The sequence below is a fragment of the Chenopodium album genome, chromosome 6 (genome assembly GCF_948465745.1).
Source record: "Chenopodium album chromosome 6, dcCheAlbu1.1, whole genome shotgun sequence".
Classification (NCBI taxonomy): domain Eukaryota; kingdom Viridiplantae; phylum Streptophyta; class Magnoliopsida; order Caryophyllales; family Amaranthaceae; genus Chenopodium; species Chenopodium album.
The window spans coordinates 57,016,300-57,023,926 of NC_137839.1; positions in this window are offsets into that span (position 1 = coordinate 57,016,300).

Below are 7,627 nucleotides of genomic sequence, written 5' to 3' on the forward strand. Positions count from 1 at the left end.
ATGAGGTAAGATTAGATTTAAGGTGGATATTCAAAATTTTAGAGTTAAAATAATTACAATCGAATTTATGTGCTGTAAATAAAAATAAAAATAATGTTAACATACAATACTTTAAAATTGCACATTTTGTACAAAATGAACATTTAGTACGCTAAAAATGAACATTATTATATAAAAAATGAACATAATTTAACGATATATTTTATCTTTATTTTTTGTTAATTATTATATACAATGATTTTAAACTCATATGAATATATGAAAATCATGTTCATTTTTAATAGGAAAAATTGTCAAAAACCACCTTTTATAACAACTTTTTTGTAAAAAAACACCATATAATTTTTTTTTGTAAAAGCACACCTAGAACCGATTTTTTTTTTTCGATGTCACACCTTACCTTGGTTTCCGACCTTTGACTTGGTTTTCAGGCGTTGACCTGCACATGAGGAGCACGTATTCCCGTCACTTTCCCCCTTTTACTATTTTTCCCCTTTTTCCTCTCCAATTTACCCCCTCTAATTTAACTGTCTCTCTCCTCTCTTCCCTTATTACTTCACTTTGTCTTCCTCACATCACCATTACTACTCTGCAAGAGAGGTCTTCCATAGTAGGGGCGAATTGAAGGCTCCAATTCGTAAGTTAATTCTGACCAAGTGAAAGAGTAAATTGTAGAATTTACAAGCCTTGAATTTTCTCCTAGGATTATCATGCGTCCATGAGGTCCTAATAGCAACAGGAATGCCACTGCACAAAAACACTTTTGACCCCTCGAAACAACTTCTAATTCCATCCTACAAACATTGGAGGGCAGAAATTACTCCTTTAAAAGTAGCCCCAAATTCCAATTCAAACCATTCTTAATTTGGGGAAATTCAAAAATAAAACTTCATGAACATGAAATTTTAATAATTAAATCAACATACCTTACTCAAAATTAGTTAAATTGGAGCAATTCACGCTTAAAAAAGGAGTTTCCTTCGTCAATGGTGAGTAATTGGGGTTTTGATGGAAAAGAAAGGAGGAGAGAGAAAGTTCAATTGGAGAAATGGGGTAAATTGGAGGGAAAAATAATAAAAGGGGATAGTAACCGGAACACGTGCTCCTCACGTGTAGGTCAACACTTGAAAACCAAGTCAAAGGTCGGAAACTAGGGTAATGTGTGACATCGAAAAAAAAAAACGGTTTTAGGTATGCTTTTACAAAAAAAAATTATATGGTGTTTTTTTACAAAAAAAGTTGTTATAAAAGGTAGGTTTTTGCAATTTTTCCTTTTAAATATACTAATATTCATAATTTTTAAAAAATTGTTCATTTGTTTACGTGTTTTTTTTTTTTTTTTTTTTTTTGTATTAAATGTTAATTTTATATAATGTATGAATATTGTTTTTATGAAATGGTTATTTTTATTAGGTATGTTTTCCGCTATTCTATGGTTGTATGATAAATGTTCATTTTTACTATACTAGCCTAAATGTTCATTTTTTTTAACAAGTTCATTTTTTATTACTAAATAAATATTCGTTTTTTAACGTGTTCATTTTTTTTATTACTAAATGATCATATATTTTTAAGTGTTCAATTTTTTTTTACTAGATGTTCATTTTTAAGGCTATGACTCATCAATTTTATGATTATATAATAATCATGTTCACTTTTTAATGCTAAATGTTCATTTTAATTTTACGTCATCATTTTTTATTACTGAATGTTCACTTTTTGTACGTGTTCATATTTTTTTTACTAAATGTTCATATTATATGCATGTTGCAGCTATTCTAGCTGCACTAGAGTAGTGCAGCTAAGACTTTTTGGGTTGGTTTATGAAATGTATTGATTTGGATATGGATTTAAGCACTCCAAAGATTATATACTCAACCCGACTAATGATGGCGATGAAAGGTTGTTCATCATCGGCACTACCACAAAAGTGAGAATAAGAAACACAATACTCAACAGTCAAATTGGATAGGCGATCTCTAAAATATTACAGAATGCCTGAGTAACATGAGCATTTTGTAAGTTGAACTTATAGATCGCCTCCCCTATTTGACCGTTCTATATAATTTATTACTTTTTTAATTTAAAGGTGACTTTTCATTATAGAGCGCCTGTTTTGGTTAACAGCTCTATAACTCTATTTGCTTTTAGCATAATAATAAAAAAATGCTTAAAAAATAAATGAAAAAAAAACCCGAACAAAACCTAGAACTCTTAATCAGTCCACCGTTGTTCACTCTCATTCCCTTCAAAAATATTTTATTCCTCTCACCTCCATCTCCTCCTCTCTTCCTCTGCCTGTCTTGCCTCACAATTAGCTTCTACTTCCGCCACCTTTCGTTTATGGATTTAGCTTTGTATTTCCTATCTTAATTTGCCGACAAAACCTCGAGATACTTTTCACTTGTCTTCTGCGACATTCAATAAAGGGAGGGTAAGCGGTTTCAACTCTCCCTTGAATCTGCTAACAAGCAAAGGACGCCGGAACACTGGGTCGAACCCACTCCAAGCCCGTAGGCTTCTTCCTCTTTAGATCTAAGTGGTTGAACGAACCGATGCTAAGTAAGATTTTTCTCTTTGTAATCATCGAATATCAAGTTGGAAGTTTTATCAGTTTGAATGTGGTAAACGATGATTGTTTGAGTTGATTCAACTTTTTTTTTTTTGAAATTTATGTTGTTTTTAAATGATTTAAGTTTCTGGGTATTGGATTTTTGGGATTTTTTGTGCTGAATTTTAGCAGATTCAGGAATGATTATTGTCTTTTTTTTCGATCTAAAGTTTTTGGTTTTATTCTAATTCTATTTTCATTTTGCATTTTAATCTCCTCAATTATTTTTATCTCTCTAATTTGAGCGATTTCTGATTTTTCATCTTTAGTTTTGTTTTTTTTTTATTTCAATTATGTTGGATATAAAATTTTTTATTCTCATTTTAAAATTACTTAGATCTAAATTTTCTGTTTTGTGCAATGACAGACTAAAGTCGTATCACCTAATCAAAAGTAATTCCTAAAACCACTAACTAATAATAGATATGGAAGTAGGGTCAAATCCACAGGGAAACAAGTCTTTCTATTCCTAATTAATTATTGTAATCTAAATTATTAAGTAACCAAAAGTTGTTATTTAAGGAACTATACTACGAGGAATAAAAGTGGGGAGAAATAAAAGTAAGGGGAAATCAATGAATAAAAGACCTAGGGCATAGGTTCACCAAAAAATTATACTCCAGGGTAAAACATAACAATCAACAATTAACATTGCATAAATAACATAGATCTAACAGGCTCTCGCAATTTACTAGATCTAAGTTCCTATTGAATATAGCCCTTAATATCAAATTAACATCTTCTTGATTCATCAATTCAATATTGCTATACTTTTACAAGAAAATCACATCTGCTCGATTCATAATTCGGTTGTAAAGCGTTAAAACAATTTAATAAGAAACTATCATGCAATATCAATAATCAATAATAGTCAATCATCAATGCACCAATTAACAGATCATAAAGGGCTTTTGCTACGTATTACAATCATAGAATTAATCAACCGGCATTAAATCTCATCTCTTGAATCTCGAATCAATATTGCTAAACTCATACAAATTAAATCTGGCCAAATCTAATCGCATAGCATTAAATCAATCAATAGAAAATACATCAAGCATTGACAATTAACAATAATAAATTACCCCTTCATATTATTTATGGATCCCCACAAACCCTAGAAAGAGAACTACTCACACATAATTAATTCTAAACCAAACAAAGCAATTAAACAAGTCATAGTGAAAGAAAGAAAATAAATAACTGAGATTAAAGGAGAAGAAATCGTTACCAAAGTTAAAGGAAACAATAGATGGAATTAAACCAAGAGTTGTAGAGAGAGAAAATAATACTAAGAGTTTAAGAGGTGAGAGAAAGAGAAAAGTTAGAGAGAGAAAGAGAGAAAGAGTAAGGGAGAGTAAAAAAAGAATTCTTAACTCGCTTAACAAAAGCGTATAAATACTAAGTTAGAAAATCCTAAGCTTAGCAAAAACTTAAACGACGCTAAAACTACTCTTCAGAAACACGCGCCCGATCGGGTGAGGCATTGCCCGATCGGGCCCGCCTTTTTCTCTGTGGGATTCTCTTCTCGTGCCCGGTCGGGCGCCATCTCGGGAGAAGGAAATGTTGCGACCTTTGTTCTTCTACCCTGCCCGGTCGGGCGCGCCTTTGGGAGGAGACCCTTGCACCGGGCGGGGACACTTTGGGCGACTTGGACTTCTTGTTTGGGCTTGTAACTCGGCCCAAACCAATATCCTCCTTGGGGCTTTAAATCACTTGGTCCAACGCCTCGTCTTCACATAAGTCGAGCCCTTAATCACCGACTTGATGACTCTAACCGGCCTTGGGCTATGAAAAGATGGTCGTGCTCCTCCAATGCTCGTAGTCGCTCCATAAAATCCTAGGAAAATGCTCCAAGGTTGCAATTCCCTACAAAACTCAACCAAAACTACGAAAACACTAGAAAACACCAATTAGTAATAAAAGTGGCTCTAAAGAGCCAAAAGCACTACCAATTATGACCAAGGGACGGGGATAAAATACTATATAAAATAGACATATCATGCAATTTGTTATGATTTTGTGCGTTGATGGTGTGGTTGTGGTTGTGGTTGTTTGGTGCGATTACTCTGATTTTGTGCGCCGATGGTGGAAGGATTGAATGAAGTGTTGCGGTAGTGGTGGTAGGTAGTTTCTATTCCTTCATTTTTTATATTCAGTTTCTTTAACTAGATTGTTTGAACATATATATGAGTGACATTATTAACTGGGTTTGGTTTAATTTCTTGTGGGATGAGATTTTAAGTTTGTAATTAAAATTGTTTTAATATCTATTTTGTTGGGGTGGATTCTGGGTTTTGAAGTTGTATAAAATTTACTTAAGGTACATTGCAATTATGATCTTATTATTTGTTGTTGCACGTTTTTACAGATATTAGAGTGGAAATTTTCTCGAAAACGGCAACCTTGAGGCCCTTGACACAATCGGAAATTAGTTGTATTAGAGAAATTGTAATGTAAATTTCTTGTAGGTAATTTAGTTATTGTAATTGAAACATTTGTTAATTTTTAATTGATTCAATGTTATTCCTACAGTGTTTTAATTATTTATTTATTTATTTATTTAGTATTATTTATTATTATTTAATAATAATAATAATATATATATTTTTTTAAGAAAAAAAGTGAGGAAAAGAGAGCGCCTATCACATATAGGCGTTTTCTTTTCATAAAGTTATAGAGCGCCTATCCTAAGATGACCGTTCTCTTTTCCATGTTTTTTATTTACTTTGTACCCAGAATATGAAGCGTTTATCTCAAATAGGCGATCTATATTGTGTTAGATATAGAACGCCTTAAAGAGGCGTTCTGTAGACTTTATAAGGCACCCCCTCAGAAGAACGCCTCTGAGGCGCTCCATATTGCTTGTTTTAGGCGTTCTATATTCATGTTTTTGTAGTAGTGCGAGTTTGGTTTTGGGGAGACATTTTAAGGTGTCTACACCTATTATCCATGACTTTCTCATTCATCAGTTTATCAAAACATACACAAGGTCAGCTTTGCTCTAAGCTAAAAACAAGGAGATTAGGAGAGAAATTAGAAAACTATTTGACGTAGGGAAAACTAGGTCGTTGACTAATCCTCCCTAGAGTGCCAAACAAAATTTAAAATCACTTAACAAACCTAAATGCAAGTATAGAGGTAAGTCAAGGTTCAAACTACTAGGAACAGTTATGCTTAAGTGTTTCCAATGTGCGCCTAAGCTAGGTGGAAGTCAAAGGTGAAGGATAGAGTAACCAATACTAACCAAATACCAAAACTAGAAACAAACAAATGAAACACTAGGGAATGGGGATCAACATGCAATCAAGATAGGAATGCCTAGTGAGGGGAAAACCGATCAACCAAATGTTGCAAGGGAAAATAGAGTAATTGCAATCAAGAGAACTCAAAAGGCTATCTCCTACAAGTCAAGCTAGGTTTCCTCTATGAATGACTAGTAAGAAGAATCACAAATCAAATTCAATCAATAAATGCAATCCCTAAATCAAGTGGTCATGTCATTAGGAATCACAATGCTATCTGGCTTGAAAATCAAGGTTAGCTACTGCTTATCAATTCAACCACATGCACAATTCTATCAACCAATTTAATCACAACAAAAGGACTACTCAAATTCCCAAATCAATCTCAATTCATCAATCATACATGTTTTACCCACCCCTAGCAAGCAAGTACTTTCTACAATCCATCATCAAATCAACAAGAATGTAAATGAAATCAAGGATCAACATATATTGAAGAACAACTACACGCACTAATCAAGAATCAAACATCAAAATCAAATCAAACAAACATGAATCTAAACAAGCAATAAAATGAAATAGAGTTAGAAATCCTCATTGATTGATTATGGAGATCTTCAATACAATTGTCACCTTAAATCTTCAATCTCTCAAATCACTATTAAAATCCCTCACTTTCTCTCTCTAAATCTACTCCTAAACTAATCCTAAAACTAGATAGAGAAACTCTCAACTAAGCTAAAATTATGAGGAAAATAATGTCTAAAAAAAATCATACAAAAATCGGCTAAAATAGATATTTATAAGAGGCGGGAAATCAAAGTCGAGAAAATCCGGAAACTAAGGAAACGCGCTCGCGTTCTTCCGAGTTTCTTCGATTTCTTCATAGCTTCATGCGCTCGCAAATAGTTCCTCGTGTGAGAATGCAATGTCTTCATGATAGTCACTAAGCATGATAGATTCAAATGGACTTGACGAGTTGACGGTGGGTTCAACACCATGGTTTCATGAGAGCACATCTTGAGAGAGCAGGGCTAGAACTTGAAGCATGCCACTTTCTTACTTCTTGAGCTTTTCCAATGCTTATAATCTTATTCCAAAGGCATCTTCCAACTTAGTAGTCCACCAATATTGTAATATCCCGTATTTTTATATGTATTTTATTTAAAATATGTATTTTGTGAATATCTATAGTACTGTATAAAGAGAAAGGGCTTTTTGGGTGATAAATTTGGCTTTCTCAAAATGCCCTTCTCAATCTTTAAAATTGCCTAAAATTGCATAACTGATTTTGTTAAAAAAAAAAATTAAAATAAAATTGCTCTTCTACGTGAAACATGCAGTTAATCACTTTACTTTAATGGATGAACAAAATTAACGGTTACCATATAGTAAAAACAAAAAAAAATATCATTAAGCATATCATTGCTAATTGGGTAACTGCTAAGATATGCATGTTTTTCCTAATAATGAAAAAAATATATTGTATGTCATTTCTCACTAACTACTAAGCATTTGACAGTTTTTTTTTTTTTTTTTTTTTTTTCCTTTGCACAAATCTCAAATCCTCAAAATATGTAGCACCATAATTGTTCTTTAATTATACTGGCCTCGTTACCCTTTCACAAAAAAATTGATTCAACCATCTTTTATTTCAAGTATTCATCTATTTCAGGATAATTTGATTGTTTTCGAATTTATGGTATTAGTTGAATTTGTAGGAATTGTTGATTGTTAGATTGGTTGACATCAGACTCAACAAAGAATACAA